The following is a 23,552-nucleotide window of genomic DNA, read 5'->3' as shown; positions in this document are numbered from 1 at the left end:
CTCAAGATCTGCCCATGTTGTTCCAAATGGCAGTATTTTATCTTTTCTTATGGCTGAGTAATACTCCATTGTGTATATATACTACATCTTCTTTATCCAATCATCTATTGAAGGACACTTTGGTTGTTTCCAAGTCTTGGCCACCATAAATAACATAGTGGTACATATATCTTTACAGATAAATGTTTTTAGATTTTTTGGGTGGATACCCAGAAGAAGGATTGCTGGTAGTATTGTAATTCTATTCTTAATTTTTTGATGAACCTCCATACTGTTTTCCATAGTGCCTATACCAGTTCACATTCTCCGCAATGGTGTATGGGTACTCCTATTTCTCCACAACCTTTCTAAGACTTGTGATTACTTGTCTTGTTGATGATAGCCATTCTAACAGGTATGAGGTGCTATCCCATTGTGGTTTTGATTTGTGTTTCCAAACTAGCTAGTGAAGTTGCACATTTCTCCATATGTCTGTTTGCTGTCTGTTTGTCATTCTGGGAGATGTATCTCTTCAGGTCCTCTGCCCACTTTTTTTTTTTTTTAATTGGACTGTTTGTTTTTTGTTGTTGTTGAGTTGTATGAGTTCTTTATGTATTTGGATATTAGCCTCTGATTGGAGGTGTTGTTTGCAAATATCTTCGCCCATTCAGTTGGTTGCCTTTTTGTTTTGTCGATGGTTTCTTTTGCTGTGCAGAAGTTTTTACTTTGATACAGTCCCATTCATTTATTTTTGCTTTTACTTCCTTTGCTTTTGAGGTCAAATTCATAAAATCTTCTCTGAACCCAAGGTCCATAAGTTTAGTACCTATGCTTTCTTCTATGTAAGTTATTGTTTCAAATCTTATATTTAGGTCTTTGATCCATTTTGAATTAATTTTGGTGTACAATGACAGATAGTATTCTAGTTTTCTTTTTTTTGCACATGGCTTTCCAATTTTCCCAGTACCATTTATTGAAGAGATTTCCTTTTCCCCATTGTAGGTATGTTTTAGGTTCCTTTGTGAAATTTATCTGCCGATATACATGTGGGTTTATTTCTGTGTTCTCAATATTTTTACAACATTGATTTTACACTTAGAATTGAAAAGTTTTGGAAAAGCAATACTTATTTGTATAAATAAGGTGGTTTTAGGGCTCACATATAATTATATTTTCTCAATGATTTTTACTTTGTTTTAATCCCACTGGGAATTAAATAATTATAAGCTTTTAGTGTCAGGTTCACTAATAGAAAAGATACATTTTAATTTTTTATTAATTTTTCTTCATTTACTTTTGCATGCATGTTATTTCTTATTATTGCCTTATTTTATTGCTGTGATTTATTGATATATAGGATAGCTACAGAAAACATCACCCTCATTTGGTTATAACGATGATGTCCCACAGAACGCTATTTGATAAAGATCAAACTACCATTCTTCTATGCCTCATCTCTATTGATCATATTTCTGTGTCTATGGTCTAGTTGTCAAGGCCCTAAGGGACTTAATTTGATTTCTATCTTCACTTATTTCCCTTCCTTGAGTTAAATTGAGAGCATATTAAAAAACATAAGTATGTTAATTAATTTATTAGTAATTATTCTTTGAGAAGAAAGAACCTTTCATAGACATTTCAGGTGCAATGAGGCAATTCTGTTGCATTCTAAAGGTAATATACTCATAACCCACATCCATTAAGGGAAGGAAGGCAACATCCCATAATGTTTTGGCTGGTATTGGATGCTGAGGGAAAACTCTAACAGAGACACTAGATGGTTTTATATATTCTGAGATATATACAGTGTGTTTCCAAAATTGTGATCATGGGACGTTGGAAAATGAAAAAAAAGTCAGCAATATTCTCCTTTTTATATTATGTTTTAGCTGTTTTTTCCTTTTTCCTGGTACAAAAGTATAAAATTTAAGGACACACTACATGAAAAGAAATGGGTCATACTTCAGAATTTTAGAAACAATAGAAATTTTAGACATTACCTATAGACTTACTTCATTTTTATTTATTTATTACTTTATTTTTCTTTACTTTATATTTAAAGTGAGAAAATTCAGCCTCCTAGCGTTTCTAGCATCTGACAATAATCCTAGTAAAGGAGATCTTCAACAGCACTCTTGTATCTGATTTTCTCTGTTATTTATTTGAATAATAGTTTAATATGTTTAGAACCTCTTTTCTAGATGAGGTTCCCTTCTCCATGAAATATCCCTACCACTGCTCTTCCCACGCTTCTCTTTGAAGGGCACCCACCCACCCTCCTAGGAGGCTGGCCCTGGGTCTAGGCCTTAGTGGGCCCATCACTTTTCTGTTTTTGAAAAAGTGGTCCAAACACTGTGTATGCCCCCTTTTCTGGATGCCATGGGACCAGCCCACAGCACTTTCTTCCCCTGAATTAAATAGCCCATTAAAGTCCTAGCACTGGCAGACAGGAGATGCTACAGCAGCAAGCCTCATCCCTTAGCTAAACTCCCAGCACCACGGGGCATTCATCTGACTAGATCCCATCCCCACACGAGCAGCCAGGAGTATGGCCTCATCTCAGACCTGGCCAGTCCCACACAGAGGAGGGAGGATTCCAAGCTGGTCGTGCCGGCACCAGGTACCTCCACAGCCATGGCCGGGAGTTGCTCAAGCAGCAGAGTGGGCAGACCCATGGGTAGAGCCCCTGGCCAAGTCAGAAGTAGGTGAGGTTTCTGACTGCTCCAGTTTCCAGCATCTGTTTGATGGCCAGGGCCTCTTGGGAGACTGTGGTATACCCTGCCATTGACTTGAGTGTGATCTGCTCATAGCAGGGACAGGTGTGCTTCCATTTGTGGGCATCTGGGCAGCCAGAGCCTGCGACGTGTACCATGTTGCAGAGGTGGAGCACCAGGATGATGGCCATCGTGTCTGTGGTGGGCTTCTGTCTAATCTTGTGCGGCTGCTGCCTGGACAGGCTCAACAGTTTGTCAGCTGCAATATCCATGAAGAAGGGGGTGAGAATTCGAATCTGTTTGGGGTTGACATCCCAGATGAGGGGAGGCTACTGCCAGAAGCCATTTCGCACCCATTCTTATCATTCAGAATTGTCTCAATGTAGCGGAAATCTGTCGCCTCGAAAGCCACCAGAAGGAGGAGCGTATCTGGGCTGTTCTCCACTTTGGGGTTGAAGTGGGTAGAAGAGACACATGGTGGTCTTGGAGCCCACGTCACCTTTGTAGCCCGCCACTGGGGCGCTGTTCAATCTGATGGCCCTGTCGTACTTGTTGATGGCATCTCCCAGCAAGCTGCTGTAAAGCCGGTGTCCATTGCCCACGACCAAGCAGCAGCAGCACTTGAGGCTCTGGATGCTCTCCGGAATGGAGTAGCAGGTGATGGCTAGGATCCAGAGGAGCAGGTATCACTCCCCTTGGTCCCGCAGGGCAGCTTGTGGGCGGAGGGTTAGAGGCTTTCCTTTGCCTCACTCTGCAGGCATGGCTCTTTCTTCTCTGGGATGGGAAAATAAAAAGTGTCTTCTTGGGAGATGGAATACCACACCATGATGACCAGGACCAGAGCCAACATGGCCAGGAGCTCCCAGCGGGACTTGCTGATCATGTTTCTCAGTAGGTAGCAGAGTTCCTGGGGAGAGCTGGCATCCCAGCTGCCTAGGGGCACCCAGGAGAGGGGTGGGGCAGTTGGGCGGCTCCATGCATCTCATAGATCAGCAAGGCAGGTGGTGGCAGCTGGGCTGGTGCTGTGCTTGGCTGTCCCCAGTCTCAGGTGCAGGCCTGGCCACGATAGGGTTAGTCGGCCTGTGGAGAGGCGGGGGCCGAGGCTGATTTTCTCTGTTATTTTAAATGGATTCTTTTTATTCATTCTCCTAGTAAAACAATATCTAATTGATTGTCATTATATTGTTCCAGTAACCATTAAAAGGGGTGAATATTTACAGTCTGCCCTGGGATGGGAATTTAGCTCGTTCTCTAAAATGACTTAACTATACTCATAGAGTCTCACAATGATTAAGAGTAGCTCTCTTTTGAGTAGCAAAATAGAGAATTTTAAATATGGAAATTGTATTACTTTTTTTGTTGATTAATAGATCAGACAGTTTCTAATAGTTATATTTATTTAACACAAAATAAACATGTAATAAATGTCCATAAATTTCTTTTTAAAGGAAAAAAATCATATTTAAATATAAATAAAACATACGGATTTCCAAATACTGCAAAAAAATCATGTTTTCTTTGGAAAAATGTCTATTCAGATCCTCTGTCCATTTTTTAATTGGATTGTTTCTTTTTTACGTTGTTGAGTTGTGTGAGTACTTTATATATTATTAAATGTATGATTTGCAAATATCTTCTCCCATTCAGTTGGTTGCCTTTTCTTTTTGTTGATGGTTTCCTTTGCTGTGCAGAAGCCTTTTAGTTTGATGGAGTTCCATCTGTTTACATTTGCTTTTGTTTCCCTTGCCTTGGAGTCATGTCCAATAAAACATTACAAAGACTAATACCAAAGGTCTTACCACCTCTGTTTTCTTCTACGAACTTTATGGTTTCAGATCTTACATTCAAGTTCATTTTTGAGTTAATTTTTGTCTATGTTGTAAGGTAGTGGTTTAGTTTCATTCTTTTGTATGTCACTGCCCAGTTTTCCCAACATCATTCACTAAAGAGACTATCCTTTCACTATTGTATATCTAGTAGTGTATTCTTGGCTCCTTTATTATAAATTAATTATCCATACATGTGCAGATTTATTTGTGGTCTCTCTATTTTGTTTTATTCATCTCTGTGTCTGTTTTTATGCCAACACCATATTATTTTGAACACTATACTTTTGTAGTATCAGGAAGCAATATACCTCCAGCTTATTTCCTCTTAATTGCTTTGGCTATTTGGGATATTTTGGGGTTCCATAAAATTTTTAGAATTATTTGTTCTAATTCTGTGCAAAATGCCATTGGAATTTTGATAGGGAATGCATTAAATTCATACTTTGTTCTTGGTAGTATGGATAGTTTAACAATATTATTTTTTCCAATCCAAGAATAGGAAATGTTTTTCCATTTATTTGAATCTTCTTCGATTTCTTCTAACAATGTCTTATAGATTTCAGTGTACAGACCTTTCACTTCCTTGGTTATTTGTTCTTAGGTTCTTTTATTCTTTTTGATACAATAATAAATGAGATTAATTTCTCTTTCTGATATTCCATAATTTATACAGAGAAATGCAATAGTTTTCTGTATACTTATTTTTGTATCATACAACTTTACTGAATTCATTTGTTAGTTCTAATAGATTTTTTTTTGAGGGGATTCCTTAGAGTTTTCTATATGTAGTATCTGTCATCTGTAAATAGTGATGGATTTACTTCTTCTTTTCCAATTTGATGCCTTTTATTTATTTTTCTTGCCTAATTGCTGTAGCTAGGACTTCCAACACTATGCTGAATAACAGTGCCAAGAGTAGACATCTTTGTCTTGTTCCATATCTTAGAGGAAAAGCTTTCAGCCATTGAAAAAGCTTTTCACCATTAACTATGGGTTTGTCATATATGGCTTTCAGCTTTTCACCACTGAATATGATGTTAACTGTGGGTTTGTCATATATGGCTTTTATTATGTTGAGATGTATTCCCCTGTACTCAATTTGTTGAGAGTTTTTATAATAAATGGATGTTGGACTTCCTCAAATGCTTTTTCTGCATTTACTGAGATGGTCATACAATATGTATCTTTCATTTTGTTAATGTGGTATATATCATGCATTGATTTGCAAAAAGAAGAAATACAGATGGCCAACAAGCACACAAAAGGATGTTTAACTTTACTAATTATCAGGGAAATGCAAATCAAAACTACGATGAGATATCAACTCACATCTGTCAGAATGGCTATAATAAAAAAGACAAGAAATAACAAGTGTTGGAAAGGATATGGAGAAAAGGGAATGCTTGGGCTCTGTTGGTGTGCACAGAAACTGATACAGCCACTATAGAAAACTGTATGGGTATTTTTCAACATTAAGACTAGAACTACAATATGATCTCACTATTTGTCTTATGGGTATTTCTCCAAAGAATATGAAAACACTAATTTGAGAAGATATATGCACTACTATGTTCATTTCATCATTATTTACATAAGATACAGGAACAACCTAAGTGCCCATCGATGGATGAATAAAGATGTGAAACAAATGGCTAATGGACATATGAAAAGATGCTCAACAAAACTACTCATCAGAGAAATGCAAATAAAAGCCACAATAACATACACGTCACTCCTGTCAGAATGGCTACTATCAATAAATCAACAAACAACAAGTATTGGTGAGGATTTGGCGAAAAGAGAATCCTTGAGCACTGGTGGTAAGATTGCAAAGTAGTGCAGCCACTATTGAAAACAGTATGAAGTTTCCTCAAAAAATTAAAACTAGAACTACTTTGTGACCCAGAAATTCCATTCCTGGTTATTTATGCAAAGAAATACAAAACACTAATTAGAAAAGTATGTGCACCCCTATGCACATACTTTTTTTGTGAATAGCAGCGCTATTCACAATAGCCAAGATATGAAAATAACCAAAATTCCTATTAATAAACTATTGGATAAAGAAATTGTGGTAAATTTATATAATGGAGTATTACTCTGCCATAAAAAATAATGAAATCTTATCATTTGCAACAGCATGGATGGGCCTAGAGTGTATTATGCTAAGTGAAATGAGTCAGACAGAGAAAGACAAATACCACATGATCTCACTTATATGTGGAATCTAAAGAACAGAATAAATGAACAAACAAAATAGAAACAGACTCATAGACACAGAGAACAAACCTAGATGGGATAGGGGTTAGGGGAATGGGTAAGAAAAAGAGGTTAGGGAATACAAATTGGTAGTCACAGAATAGTCAAAGAAATGTAAAATACAGTATGGAGAATATAGTCAAAAATGTTATAAAACCTATGTATGGTGTCAGATGGGTACTGGACTTAACTACGGGTGTGTGGTCGCTCCATAAATTATATAAATGCCCAACCACTGTGCTATACAACTGAAATTAGTATGAAATAACATTGAAAGTCAACTATAATTAAATGTGTGTGTGTGTGTGAGAGAGAGAGAGAGAGAGAGAGAGAGAGAGAGAGAGAGAGAGAGATCACGATGTAAAGTACAGCCTAGGGAATATAATAAATGGAATTGTAATAGCTGTGTACATTGTCATATGGTTACTAGACTTGGTGGGGTTATCACTTTGTAAGGGGTTGAAATTTCTAAACATTATTTTGTTTTGTACACCTGAAACTAGTTAAAAAATAAAATAAAATAAGATGTGACATATATATATGTGTATATATATATATATATATATATATATATATATATATATATATTATATTACATCTCTTTCTCTCTATCTAATACATATGGTGCATATACAGAGGGTGCCAAAAAAGTATACACATTTTAGAAAGGAAAAAAACTTTATTAAAATTGTAATACTCACTATATGCCAATAACAAAAGATGAATACAAATCACGCTTGACTCCTGCAATTCCGAGAGGTGATCAAAGTGGTTACCATCAGAGTCCAGACACTTCTGATTATGGCGAACAACCGCTTGAGCAATGTTCACCAAAGTGTCCACTTGTGTACATTTTTTTGGCACCCCAGGTACATACACACAAGTGTGTGTGTGTGTGTGTGTGTGTGTGTGTGTGTGTGTGTGTGTGTAAATCAGAATAATACTAAGCCAAAAAAAAGAAGGGAATCTTGCCATTTGCTAAAACATGGATGGGCATTGAGTGTGTCATGCTAAGTGAAAAATGTCAGACAAAGAAAGACAAATAGCCATACTATTTCACTTATATGTAGAATTTAAACACACAGACATCACATACACAAACAGAAAACAAACAAAAACAAACAACAACAACAAAGAGATTCACAGATGCAGAGAACAGTGGTTACCAGTGGGGTAGGGGTTGGAGGGAGGGTCAGAGGCATGAAGGGGATCAACTGTATGGTGATGGATAATAACGAAACTTACAGTGGTGAACGCTGCGAAATATATACAAATATCAAGTTATACTCTTGTACACCTGAACTGTATAATCTTTTTTTTTAATTAAAGTTTATTGGGGTGACAATTGTTTGTAAAGTTACATAGATTTCAGGTGTACAATTCTGTATACATCATCTATAAATCCCATTGAGTGTTCATCACCCAGAGTCAGATCTCCTTCCATTACCATATATTTGATCCCCCTTACCTTCATCTCCCACCCAGTCCCCCTTCCCCTCTGGTAACCACGAAACTATTGTCTGTGTCTATAAGTTTTTGTTTCTCATTTGTTTGTCTTGTTCTTTTGTTGTTTTTAGTTCATATACCACATATCAGTGAAATCATATGGTTCTCTGCTTTTTCTGACTGACTTAGTTTGCTTAGCATTATAATACTGAACTGTATAATCTTGTATTCCAAATTTACCACAATAAAATAGAAGAATCCATAAAATTTATAGTCATCAATGCTTAGTCTATCATTCTTTACTAACCTTTCTTGTCTCAGTCCACTCTATCCTGTTTTAGAAGTACATTTTCAGTGTTTTGATATGTTTAATTTACAAGTCTGCTTGAGAATTTTCTTTTTAATTTTTATAAAATGTTTTGGTTCTGAACACAGTCTCCACTGTTTCATTCCATACTAGATTTTGAGCAGTAGACCTTTTATCTAAGGACTTGTAAAATAATTCAATTATTAATATGCTTGTCGTGCAATGGTGTATCCTCCTTTCTTTGCCTCACTCCCATGTTCACTAACGCAATGCCACTTTTATTCAGTTTCTTGTCTGATTTTGGGAGACAGGTCTGTGATGCCAAGTTATGTGCCCCAGAAACTTCTCATTCCACTCAAACCACAAATATATCTTCCTGATGGTTTTGCAATGGGTCATCTAGTTTAAAACTTTGAGAATAGTCTTAGCACTTAGAAATACAAACTGCATGTGTTTTAAAACATTATTATATGCTATACAGTATTTTTAATAAGAATTAACAGATAAATGTTATTTATCTTTATATCTCAATACCACCCACGATATTTGGAATAAAGTTGGTATTTAGTAACACTTGTTGAAAGGAGGATAGACTGAATAATCTATGAATCATGCAATATTTATTCATATATAAGATTATAAACAAGAATTCTCCTTTGGTGTTTTGCACTTTAAGATGCTTATTTTTTAAAACTCCATCCTTAAGGTTATGATTAAGTGAAGCTTCGGCGTTTAAGTACGTTCCTATTAGCTCCCATAATACATAGACTCGTATGCCATAGATATTTAGGAACCAAGATACATGAAATAACACATGTTGTTATTTCATCATGACATATTTCATTTATCTAGAGAGAGTAGGATAAAAATACTTCATCTTAAAGCTGCCTTGTAAAATCATCTATATTTACTATTTCTCATTTTTATTGCTGTAATCCTCTAAGGAGCTCAAGATGCTTTATCAACTTTTTTACTCTAATGATAAACCACACAGCACCCTTCTGACACAGGTAAATATACATGAAGTCATATCCAAGGCTGCTTTCCCTGTTATAAATTTAATCTCTGTTAAGAAAAAATGAAAAAAATTTAATTACTTGAAAGTCTGAGACAAAACCACTGGATGTATCACAGGCTGTCCTCAAAAAAGCCATACAAAATTTTTCATAGTCATACAAAAAAGTCATACAAAAATATTTCTTCCTGGTTTATAATAATTAGGCTCTTACAATAACTACCGTGTTTCCCCGAAAATAAGACCTAGCCAGACAGTCATCTCTAATGCGTCTTTTGGAGCAAAAATTAATATAAGACCCAGTCTTATTTTACTATATTATATTATATATTATATAAGTCCCGGTCTTATATTAATTTTTTGCTCCAAAGGACGCATTAGAGCTGATTGTCTGGTTAGGTCTTATTTTCAGGGAAACATGATAGGTTTTGGTTTTTAGACCCTACAGATTTACTTGAAGTTGAGGTGGGGACATATAGCTCAATTTTGGCATGATAAGTTTGTTTAAATTCTACTCAATATTCAGTGCAGTTACTTACTAATTACAGTGCAGTTAGTTAATGGAATAGTATGTAAGTTATTATAGTAATAACAGTGAGTTCAAGAACAATTATAATATATACTACTAAATGGGAAACAGTAAATTACAAAGTTTTACTGACACTATAATGAAATAGTGTCAGATTTTATATGCCTGATACAACTTGAAAAACAATTACTCTACTGCCCAATATGAATAATTATAGACAATCTTTTCCCTTAACTCTCACATTCATTTGGCTACCACTCTATATCAATCTGTCCCCTGCAAACTATCTCTCCAATTCAACACACTCCCTCAGAATAAAATGCTCTTGTTATAGTTTTATACATTTTAAATTCCATAGCTTGAAAGGAAGGCCCTCCGTTTGCGGGTCAGATCTACTTATCCATCCTAATCTTTTCTCTTCCCAAGAAAACACACCATACACTTCAGATACAATGAATAATTTAGAATTTCAGGAAAGAACCATGCATTGCCATAATTTTGGGATATTGGGCATATCTATTTTCTCTTTGCAATGCTATTCTTTTCTGTTGTTGAGTTGCTCATCTTTTAGGACTCTTCTCAAATGTGCACCTCCTCTTGGCAGCTTCCCTTCCCCATCTTTCCATCACACTAATTATTAAATATCCCACTTTTAGCTATAGTAGCATTTGGATAGCAGTTATATCAGTCATGTTCTTTACAATTTCTAAGTTCCAGGGTGGAACAGTAAATAGCAAGCCAACAACACATGTTTTAAGCATAATTAAGTCAAATAGGAACAAACAGGAACTATTTTATGTTTCAGTACAGTACAACATCACTAAGACTTTTTAAATATACCTATTATGGTTTAAAAAACAAAATTTGAAACTTAAAAAAAAACTTCAGTGACTCTTAAAAATGGAATGTTTCACTGCAAAAATCAAAACAGTCAGGCTAGAAGGTAAAAGAAACAAATAAAATCTATATATTCTCAATTAAATGTAGGAAACTAAATTTTTTAAATGTACCATTTGTAATTTTTTAAAGTACATAAAAAACATAAAATGATTTGATGTGAATCGAAACAAATATATGCATGACTTATGCTGATACCTACAAAATACTGATGAAAGAAGTCAAAGACTTAAGTACACGGAGAGATATAGTATGTTCATAAATTGGACATACTAAATTGTAAATCCTTCCAATTGTAGATCCAATTGTAAATTGATCTACAGATTGATTAATCACAACCATAATTTAAATCTCAGAAGGAATTTTGGTGAGATGTATACATTGAATCTAAACTTATATGGGGAGGTAAGGGCTAAAAAATAACTTTTTTTTAATTGTATAACATTGAATGACTCATACTACCTGATTTCAAGATTTACTATAAAATCACAGTAATCAGATCAGCAGACTGTGGTTTTTCTCAACACAACTAACAAATAGATCAACAGTATAGAGTAGAAATACATTCACATATATGTAGTCAATTGATTTTTCCCAAGGATGCTGTTGTGGCGTGTTTGGGCTGCTACAACAGAAGACCAGAGATTGGGGGACTTAAAGAACAGATTTCTTTTCCCTCACAGTTCCACCAACTGGAAGTCTCTTTTTGCATCAATACAACTATCACCTGAATCTAAATACATTTATCTAATAGTTTCTTTTCACCCATACCACCAAAGGTATATTCCATAAACTCATTATTCATCTGCATAAAAAAGGCAGTAATTTATTACTCTTAAGGATAAAAGCATAAACTCCTTGTCACTTCATATAGAAGTGTACCTGTCTCTTCAGCAAGCACCCCACTTAACCTCTGCCATTCCATGCTGGTGCGCACTCCAAGACGAGGAGTCTCAGCTGGCACAGAGCCTCTTACCCAACTCTCCAGCCATGGAGGGGGCAACCAAGCACCACTGCTGTGACTCCATGCTCTTGTGTGTATTTGTCCACACTTTTTAGGGGTCATGGCAAAGGCCAACCTTTTGGCTCCAACACCCATTTTTGAAGCTTCTGTGGCCATGTGTGAGCAACAAGTATACAAAAGAACTTCTAACTATTGTTATTGTACCCAGAAAATAAGGGCATTTCAACCCCTTTACTTAAAAAAGAAAAAGGTATATGTAGGTTTTAAGGGTAAAAAAACACACAAAACAAAACAAAAAACTTGCTGTGGCATATACAATCTCATTCCAGTTACCTTAGAAACCATATCTCCTGCCTTTTCCCCCTTTGTATTCCATGTATGTCCTATAGTCTAGTCACTTTAATATATTCCCTATTATTTAAATAAGTAATGGATATTCAGTGTTTATTTAAAATATTCTCCACATATTAGGAGTACAGTAGCAATGAATCATTCAAGTTGACATGAATAAGTTCAGAAATAATTTTTATCCCATATATTCTTTCCTTTAGATCTTTCTATCAAATAGAAAGATGAGTCTCTACATCTTCACACTGTGAATATACTTCACACTGTGTATATACTTAGTGAATAATAAAGTATTTGCTTTAATTTAAGAGTCTGAATGATTGATTTTAATATTTAGAAAATTGTAGAAATATTTTACCATTGTATTTCACGTATTCATTGCTAGACCACTTGAATACTTTTGCTATGTGAGTAGAATAAAATGGACAACAAGAAGAATTCTCTGTCCATAACACGGATATTGTTTTACTGGGATAAGAGCACAAACAGTAAGGAAGGTAGGATTAGTGTCTGGGAAATTTAGTAGTAGGAATATTAACATCCTGGACAGATTTGTGAAGATTTGTCTCATTTTGAGGAAGTGGTCACTTTCTAAAACTAGTTAATTATGTTCTGCATAATAGCAAAATATTGTTCCAACATGGAATCTTTTGACTACCAGGTAATTTGAAAGTTACGCAGATAATACATCCTTGACTGTTAATACATGAAATGTTACTACACAAAATCAAATGTACTGTGTTTGATAAAGCAGTTGTCACTACCGAATAGATTATGAAAACACCCAATTTTATGTTGGATCTTGCAGAAAGAATCATAATTTTAGCTGTGTGTAGTTAAAAACTCTTAAAAATCTTAAATAATTTTATGGCATTTCTTCTTAGGATACGTAAATGTTGCATTAATTTTCAGGAAAAGTGAGAGAAAAATGTACTTTCTTCTTTTATAAAGAATTTAGATAAATATTTTTTTTCCATGAAACTCTATAAAAAGAAAGGGAGCATTTTAGGTATGAAAAAGTTATGTTGTGAAATAAGTAAATGAAATAAGAAAGTAACTTATACCCACTCCAATTTAGAATTCTTATGGTCCCCATGAAGTGGACTGAGTGATCCATAACTGCATCTTAAATTAGATTTTTGAAGTGATTAACCTCTCTAGCCTTGCTAGTTTCATTAATATATTATTTTTATATTATCACATCAGTCTTTTGAAAAATGTGAAAGGCCTGTTATTATTTTTCTATTTGACATAAGTACTTAAAAAGAATTTATAAGTGCACTTAGGAAAGGGTTAATAGAAATGGTCTTCAAGTTTTATCCAAATGAGCACAGCTCACTAAATAAGCAGATAGTTTAACATGGGTAGGGAACCTCTGGTATAAATCAGTGGTTACAAAAGGTAAGGGGGCAAGGGGATGGTAGAAGAGGGTAAAGGGGGTCAAATATATGGTGACGGAAGGAGACCAGACTCTGGGTGGTGGACACATATGTGATATATGTATGTATTATAGAAATGTACACTTGAAACCTATGTAATTTTACTAACCATTGTCACCCTGATACATTTCATTAAAAAGAAATCTAAAGGAATGAATCATGGCACATTTACTGAAGGCATCATCTTTAATTCTCTGATGTACAAAGAAAATGTGAGAACTAAAAGGCCAAAGAATAAAAGAGGAACTATGAGTTTAATGACTCCAAAAAGCAATGAAAAGCATAACTTGGGAATTAACTTTTACTCTAGACCACAGTTGCTTCTTGGAAAAATGATGAAAGTTTCAATACTAAGTTGTAGGCTAATGAAATGTGAGTAATGAAAGGACAGTGATTTGCTTCATCATTGTGATTATGAAGAAACAGTTGGTTTTGCTTTAAGAAGATGATATAAAATACTGTGATGTTTGTGTTTTTGTAAAAATCTTTCTTACTTTCTTAACTTACATACGTTGAGTCTCACCATATTAACTAGTTCAATAAATGAAAAAAGAAGCCAGTGGTGATACAGATGGAGGAGGTGGGGGATTTCCTTCTTTTAATACCTTCTCTTTAGCTGCTAATACTCTATTTTTTTCTTTTTTTTACAATTCTGTAGGTATATTAGCAATTAAGTTGTTACAAACACTGGGTATAAACTGACTGTGATTAAAAAGGACTAATGCAATGGTTTAAAATTACACAGTTATGAAAAGAAATGTTTGAAATGGGTTCACATTTTTTAAAAATTAAACATAATAGAGGAAAATAGGGAGAACCAGTGGTACTTACAGGGGTAATATATTTTAATAAAGCAACCAGGAGCAGCCAAATATGAGGTGTGAGATGAGTCATTTCAGTTGGATCTACCTTCCAAATAATTAATTGCTTTCTTTTCATGATATTGAACGCAGTGAAGCAGAGAATCAGGAACTATCTTTATGATCATTGCTCTTCCAATCACATACAAAAATCCATATCTGTGAAGAGAGGCTATTTCTCAAAAACTACTGCAAAGCAGAAAATGTTACTACTTTTGTCTTATGATATTTGGATATATATAGGAGTATTCAATCTTAAACTACATGGCATGCATTTTCATGTATATGTGGGGATGCATGGCAACAGCTGAGGAAATTAAGAGGTACAAACTTCCAGATATAAAATAAGTCACAGGAACGTAATGTGCAGCATAGGGTATAGACTCAACAATATCATAATAACCATGTAGAGTAAAAGATGGTTACTTGACTCATTGTGGTGATCACTTTGTAAGATATTAATGTTGAATCACTTTGTTGTACACCTGAATCTAATATAATATTGTTTGTCAGCTATAATTAAAAATAAAAATTTTAAAATATATGAATGTGTGTCCACATCCACCTAGGGATATATACACACTTTTGAGAATATTTATCATCATGAATATTTATTTACTTGAAATATTTTATAGATGCCCTACTAGATATAGTTATTATAAAATAAATAATAGACAAATATGATTAACAAATACAAAAATATGAATACACGCATTAACATTAAACTAAGAGAAAATACATAAGGACTAATGTTCATACTTATCATTGATCATTTTACAATGTGTATCTCTCAGTGCTATAATTTTCTAGTGTCAATATTTATTTAAGGCTATATATCAGAAAGAAAGGAGAATATATGTGTGTGTATGTACACACAGACATATATATGTGGGGGGATGCATTTCCCACTTTTAATAACATAATAAATTTATTTTACGCAAAACTTTTTTATAAATACCAGAATTTAAAAAAATTACAACCACCCAACATTTGACGTGCTGGGCTATAAATACAGTGCAAATATATTGGAATGTATAACAAATGAATATTTCTGAAGTTATAAACAAAACACATAATTGAAAGTATGCTTCCAAAAGAAACCATTTATTTAAAAATTCATTTTTCTTTCTCATTTGTTTGTCTTGTTCTTTTTGGTTTATATACCACATATCAGTGAAATATCAGTGAAATCTATGTAAATTTACTAACAATTGTCACCCCAATAAATTTAATTAAAAAAATTCATTTTTCTTATACAGTTAACTCTGATAAAGTGTTACTTTAGTCCAATTCTTATTAGTATTTCAGATGGACAATACTAAATGTTAAATTTCATTAACATCTTTAGCCCTTGTAAGAAAAGATGAAACAAAATTTTCTTCAACACATGAGATGTGACAATTAAGTTCCCGAATTCATGCTAGAAAAAGTGCTACACACCTCATTGCTGAATATCACTAGTCACCTTCGAAGTACTCCTCTTGGGAAGCTATGAACTGAGGTCAGCACCTAGTCCACCCTACAAAGCAATTTTAGAACTCTTTTTCTAGAATGGCCATCAGAGCTTTTAACATATTACCATTGATGTCCTAAATGCCATCAAAATGTCTTCCTTTCAATATTTCCTTTATCTTCGGGTAAAGAAGAGGTCATTGGCCAGACCAGGTGAGTAGGGAGGGTGTTCCAGTACAGTTATTTGTTTACTGGCTAAAAACTCCCTCACAGACAGTGCTGTGTGAGCTGGTGCGTTGTCATGATGCAAGAGCCATGCATGAATTGTTGACGAAAAGTTCAGGTTGTCTTTTTCATGCAGCCTTTTCAGCACCTCCAAATAGTAAACTTGGTTACTGTCATTTGCTGCAAATTCACAATGACTAATCCTTTTGATATCAAAAAAGGTTAGCAACATCATTGCAACAAGTTAAGTAACTTAATTGTCAGACCTCTGTGCAATTCAGAAAGTGTATTTTAACAACCCATTTAATATACATTTCCACAGTGAACAAAATCAAAATGAAACAAAATGAAAAGACTAATGTAACACAATTAAGATGTGAGACCCTTTTTAAAATAAAATGGATTTTGGACTGAATTGAAGGTGTATCTGAACTTTAAATATTTTATAGGAGCAGAACAGGTATGCGGGAATGGGACGGGAATCAATATATTAAAAGAAGATAAAGTTTAAATACAAAACATGAAGTAAGCACTGGTTTTAGTTTATTCTTAAAATGTTTGTAAATATAACTGGTTAGCTATTTGTGTTTGGAGTTTTCTTTACGGATACATTTTAAATTACTGATTCAAATTTTGAAATAAATGTAGGACTCTTCATATTTTCTATTTTTACTTCTGTCAGTTTTAGTGTGTTATCCTTACTCTCTAGTTCAGAATCTTGTTAAACAAGTCCTAGTGACCTTTGAACTCTAGAACAGCAATCTTTTTGTCTCCTCATCCCAGCAAAAGTTTCAAATGACCAGACTACCATTTTCCTGTTATGAGTGAATTAGAAAGACAATTTACATGTTTTATGTGTGAGGTTAAAAAAATAAATAATTAATTAAAACAGAGCAAAAGACAATTTTCCCAAAGAAGAAGTCAGAGTCTAATACCCAAAGCTCTTCATAGTGATTTTTCAGTTTTCTCTACGCTGTTGATCACTAAAGTCAGCTTGCCTTGATTATACTATGATGTATTTAAGAAGTTGTTTTTCATGTCTTTCATTTCACTTTTGTAATTGCTTTCTGTAGGCGATTAGCAAGGTAAAAGTTACTCAAACAGGCCTGGAATTTGAAGTCCCCAAATCGGTTTTAATGTATTGTTATTCAGGTGAAGGCTTCTATTCCCCTTACCTTATTTTCTACTCATGTAACTCATTAATATTTATGGCTATCAACATGAAACATTATCTTTGCAAAAGCAATTAAATGCATTGCTTATTTTTAAAGCCTTTGTCCAAGCTCTCCTTTTCTAGAGCCCGAGGAAGTAGAAGCAATAAATGAAACACTTTTAGTATGCTCTTCCTTTAGCATCTTGCCAACATCAACAAATGGCTTCAGAACTAGCTCTAGCAATACATACACTCTCCATTAAAATTCTCGCTTCCTCAGCCATGTTTTCAACATGTCTGAGAACTCTAGGTACTATGAATTTTTATGAATGAGGAAAACAACAGCATTTACTGAATTTAGTGTATAAAAGAAGGGAATAGAAATTAGCAACAATGACATCTTCCTGATGTCATATTACTACTCAAAAGGTTGTGTTCTCAGGACCTGTGAATTATTACTCAGAATGTATATCTGGTGATACCTGGGATGTTAATAAATCTCTTGATTCAGGACGTATCAGTTCTGAGCCCATATTTTTTTGTTACACTTTTGCTTATTTTCTTCTTTTTCATGACAGATAACTTTAGGGTCATTTTAAACTGAACACATATTTAAATCATGCAAGATGAAAACTACAGCAACCTTTCCCCTTACTTCACATTCTTATAATATGCACTAGCCATTATTCCCCTAGCTCTGGACTGCTAGAAGGCAATATGTTTGTGACTGGGCAATCATCTCCATGTTTTTTATATCCAAGGTATGACCTTCTTTCTAATACATTGAAAGTTTATGTTATGGATGGAAATATTCCTCTGGACAAACCTTTATGGCCAAGTACAAGGTTATGTCTAATTTATTAATTTTTTTAAAACAGATAAAACAGATATGTATACTTATCTTTGAAATTTAAGTTCAATTGTCATCATACCACCTTCTGAGAATTTTCCTCAAGCTATCTCCAACAAAGACTACATTAATCTCTCATTTTGATGCACCATGGCAGAATACACTTTTTTGTAGATAGTTGTCTATAAGTTGTTGCCCTGATTATGTATTTGCCTATCTGGAAAAGTAACCATTTTTTTCAATTTATACTTATGTTGAATAATGGTGGACAAGGAATAGTCCCAAAGTCAAAATAGTGGCAGTTAATGAATGCAAGTTCTAGTGATAAAGTTATTAATTTATTCATGAAATGTCTTTTATATCTTATTAAATATCTGTACTTTGCTAAGAATAACTGATCAAAACATTTGAATGAAAAGCTCTGTGTAACCATAACTTTGGGCTAATAATATAGCTTGGCAATTCTTTATGGTATCTGAAGTTTTTAATATAAAATTTAGATTGTCAATAGTAATCTCATTCAGTAAGAATGAAGTTTAGAAATTTCCAAAAATGTGACTGGACAATTGAATCCAATTAAATAGAATCAGCAGGTCTCGCAAAATCAAATCACAAAGCATTAATCAAAAGAAACATAAAGCATAGACAACATTTTAAAGAAACCCAACATTACTTTGTTAACTCTAAGAAAGGGGATAATTACAAGGAGGTGATCATTGGCTGTTTCAGTATATGCCAGAAAAAACATATTTAAAAACCAGATGTGTTTGTTTTGCAGCATGCAAAATAATGCATAGTTGAACAAGCAAATAGCCCATTTGCCTAATCAAAAATTTTATTGGAATAGAAAGCATTACTTTTCAGATCTTCAGTTTTACTCACTGCTTATTAATCCCCACGGGGGAAAAAAGTCTTTAGAGTACCATAGAAGGACCAATATGTTCAAAGTAAATGCATACAAAATAAAATTAACATTTTTTTCATTATTTCCAATACATGGGATTCACACATGTATGGGCATTTAATAAAATCCGTATTACAAATCTTGGGTGTTTAAACATTCTGATATACATAGTATGATTTGTATTGAAGAGTACCCTGCCATTTCTGCTTCTATAGACTTCTTTATTTGCTCAATATTTTGTCCAAGTAATGACATTACAACATTTAAATTAACATATTTGTATTTTACTTGGGTATTTCAAATTGAAATTGGATTGATGCACAGAAGTACCTCGTTTTTTGAAAATCTACACTGACGAATATTTCGGCGTACGAACGCCATAAATTTTATGGATCTATGGTATCATTAGATAGTGAACTTCATGCTAAATTTGCAGTTTTAGGGATTATTTTAAAGATCTGGAATGGATTAATCCATTTTACATTACTTTCTATGGGGAAACCGTGCCTCGGTTTTCAAACATTTCAGAACTCGAATGGCCTTCAGGAACGGATTACATTTGAAAACCGAGGTACCACTGTAATTTGGTCATTCAATAAAGCATTTATTAATTATCTACCATGTGCCAGGCCTTGTTCCCAGAATTGAGTGGATCAACAAGGGATACATGACCTCTAAAAACTTACTTCTGATTGAAATAATGGGTAGTATTTAATATAGTAACTATCTTCATTCTTTATTTTTCTTACTATGTCCGGAACACTGAAATTTGCAATGATGAAGAAAATTAGTAGTTTAAATAATAAAATGCATATCACATTTGATTATTGTATGGCTATAATCTTCTTTTGATTTTAAAATACAGGATGGCCTCAGGGTTTTTTGAGAATTACTTTGGGGAACTTATTCAATAGTGTTTGGGGATTTTGTTGGGTGTCCGATGGACATGTGTCCTGTTTGGGAGACCACCTCACGGATGCTGTGGATGCCTGGTCATGGCATTGTACACCAGAGGCTGGACATTAATGAATGCCAACTATAATTTTATGTGTATAATGTGATGGCTCGGTGTGAGGTCGGGGTGGTGGTGGATGGGGGGAGGGGGGTTCACGGTGTGAGGGATGTAAAAATAAAATAAACTAAAATAAAACTAAAAAAAAAAGAAAATATCATAAAAAATATAGTTCATTTATTAAGGTAATCAATGTAAAATAAACACAGATAGAATAATATACTCATCAAAATAGAGATATCCATAATCTCTGTAATAAAACTCTGCTGTCTGGATGGATACATTTATATCCCAGTTTTAGTTTGCTTATTAACTGCAATTTTATGTTTCTGAATTTTTGAGAATCTTTCCTTGAAGCTCTGCCAAAAAACTTATATGTGAGCAGTATAGTCATTGGAATGCTGACTAAATGATTTATTTTTCCTCATCAGATGATTATGAACTTGATAAAGCAATTTGTAATTATAATTTTAAACCAAATAACTCAATCATGTTCTGGACAAAAAGGATCCCTTTGCAAATATTATGAAATTAAAGTAAGGTATGTTATGGTTTTTAGCAAAGTACACAAATACTGACGGAATAGCAGAGTAATTATTGCAAATTGGTTCCAGTCTGTTGTTTATGTTAGGGAATTATCTTGAATACACATTTTTGTCTTCATACTAGAACATATTTTCATTTCGTTGATGATTTTTATTTGCATAGAAGTTTCATATTGTCTTTTATGGAAATTCTGCTTTGTTAAAATAAAATGTGCTTGAAACACATGAATGACTTCAATTACGTAATAAATGTACTCCTTTCTATCTTCATGCTTAAACTCCTGAAATGCCTGACGATATAAGCTGACTCTGACTTTCAAAGAAAGATTTCTATCCTCCAAAACATAATTGCAAATGAGTTACCTGTAGAATTGAATATTTAAAGATTCTGGTAAATGTTTCTAAAACAGAAATGCAAGTACTTTAAATCACCAAATGCTTCTCTAAATAAAGGAAGGAAGGAAGGAAGGAAGGAAGGAAGGAAGGAAGGAAGGAAGGAAGGAAGGAAGGAAGGAAGGAAGGAAGGAAGGAAGATATTTTTTCTCCTCCCAAAATACATGGAATATATTTATACATCTAAAATTTATTAGCAAACATTGTTCATCCAACACTAATTTTCATTTAGCCAATCTTTCCATTTACTCAGCAGCACACAACGTGTAACTCAGTTGTGCCAGAAATTCTTTTGGATCCATAACAGGCACTTGATAAATGGTGTCGATCATTGTTAACAAAACAAAGTGGTCTGCCTTTACACAGCTCCTAACACATGAAAATGCTGTTCAAAATTTACAACCATGAAATAATCATTGTAACAATGATTTGTAAAGTACAATGAAAGCAAATAGAAATGTGCAAGTATCTTTGCCTAGAAAAAAGCAGAATATATAATGATAAATAGTAATACACCAATTAGAGAATAGAAAGGGATGGTATTCCAGGCAAAGATAAGAGTATGTTCAACAGCTTTGACATTTAAAAAATATAGTTACATTCATGAAATGGGAAATATTTTGTGGGACTAGGTTTCATATTTATGTCAGCTGTAATGCAAAGTGAATACCTACAATTGAGCACATATTGGAAAACTCTGCAGTAACTGAAATGCATGTTGCATTTCAGTAATAGTATTGGATGAATAGAAATCAAAAAGTTTTACCTCTGAAGAAAGTCTGAGGTATTTTGTCAGTAATACAGTCAAATATTTTCCAAATTTAATAATAAATTTCTATTTAAAACCATACACTTCACATCTAATGCACGTTGCCCTCCCTTTTCATATATAATATCTTGATATAATCTATTTACAACTTTAAACATTTGTAAGATTCTTTTAATTACCTTTAAAATATATTTAATCTCTTAGTATTATTTTTTTTTCTTCTTCTTCTTAAAGCTACAAAATAAGGAGTAATGGGAGAAAGATACAAAGTTAGGAATTGGGATATACCAGAAATAAGTTTTGAGTATTTGCAACTATTTCTAACAATTATGGAAACCTTAGGAATGAAATACAAATTTAAAAAGATGTAAAACCATTTTATTCATGAGAAACTACAAAATATTAATATATCATTAATTTTTTTCATATTACCATATACGGACTGTTTCTATGCCATCAGTCCTATGGACCATTAATCAATAAAATCAGTAAAATTAATTTACTTTAATTCTCTGATGTTCTAGATATTCACCAAACTCAGCATAATTTAAGTGATGACATTACAATTTACATAAAGAATTGTTAGCTCTCAGGAATCACCAGATGATGAATATGTAGCTTCTGCTCTGTGTTGGAATAACAGGAAGTTTAATCTTTTCCAAAGATTTCCATCCTCAAATAGTGCTGAAAATTGCCAAAGAGTTTCATATTCAATTACTTAACTATTTACTTATTCGATGATCACCCGTGGTGTGAAAGATATATATATTTTTTTCGGTATAATCATAGCCACTTCCCAGAGCTGCACAGCTCTTCTGTGATCTCTCTATTCTAGTACCAGCTCCATAAGACCCGGATTAATCCTGTTATGTCCACTATTGCCCAGGGATAGCCCAGTATTCTGTTTCATAGCATTTAAAGAATTGTTCTCTTTGCAGAATTCTTTTAGTCTGTGCTAACACATTCTTGTTCTTTCTACCACAGATCTCATCTTGCCAGATAGTATTTTTTTCTCATTTTGTTTGTTTTTAATTAAATTTTGGGTGACATAGGTTAGTAAAATTATTTAGGTTTCAAGTGTACGTTTCTATAATACATCATCTGTACATTGTATTGTGTGTTCACCATCGAGAGCCAGATAGCATTTTTGTGTCTATGCCAATACCACGTTTTCTAGATGGTCGTAGCTTTATAGTAAGTCTTGAAACTAGGTAGTGTTAGTCATTCATCTTGTTTTCCTTTTTCAGGTTGTTTAGGCTAATTTAATTTTTTTTTAATTTCCATGTGAATCAGTTCATTAATTTCCAACAAAAACACTGTCTGCTGAGTTTTTGGTTAGGACGGTATTGAATTTACAGATGTAATTGGAAACAATTGGTATCGTAAGAGTTTTCAGATTAAAAACATTAACAGGTTTTACCTCTCCATTCATTTAGGTTTTACTTATGGCTTTTAAGTTATGTATTGTACTTTCCAGTATGCAGGTCTTGCACATCACTTGTTGCAATTCCTTCCTATGTATTTATTTTTTTATAATATTTTATATGTTATCTTTCCAACTCTTCATTGCTAGTGCTTAGAAGTACAAATTATATTTATATATTGATCTTGTATCTTATATCCTTGCTAAATTGACTCACTGTAGTAGCTTTTTTTGTGGACT

At 33.6% G+C, this 23,552-nt stretch overlaps 1 pseudogene across 1 annotated transcript; it reads right to left on the bottom strand.

Moving 5' to 3' along the window:
• Nucleotides 1–2,674: 2,674 nt before the first annotated feature.
• Nucleotides 2,675–3,576, bottom strand: LOC308496368 (CMP-N-acetylneuraminate-beta-galactosamide-alpha-2,3-sialyltransferase 4-like; annotated as a pseudogene). The gene has a single exon. The product of its transcript is annotated as a CMP-N-acetylneuraminate-beta-galactosamide-alpha-2,3-sialyltransferase 4-like (transcript).
• Between the last annotated feature and the right edge of the window lie 19,976 nt (nt 3,577–23,552).

The sequence above is a fragment of the Rhinolophus hipposideros genome, assembly GCF_964194185.1.
Source record: "Rhinolophus hipposideros genome assembly, chromosome: 4".
Classification (NCBI taxonomy): Eukaryota; Metazoa; Chordata; class Mammalia; order Chiroptera; family Rhinolophidae; genus Rhinolophus; species Rhinolophus hipposideros.
Note: the sequence above shows the minus strand (reverse complement) of the source record. Positions and strands in the feature narration are given on the sequence as shown.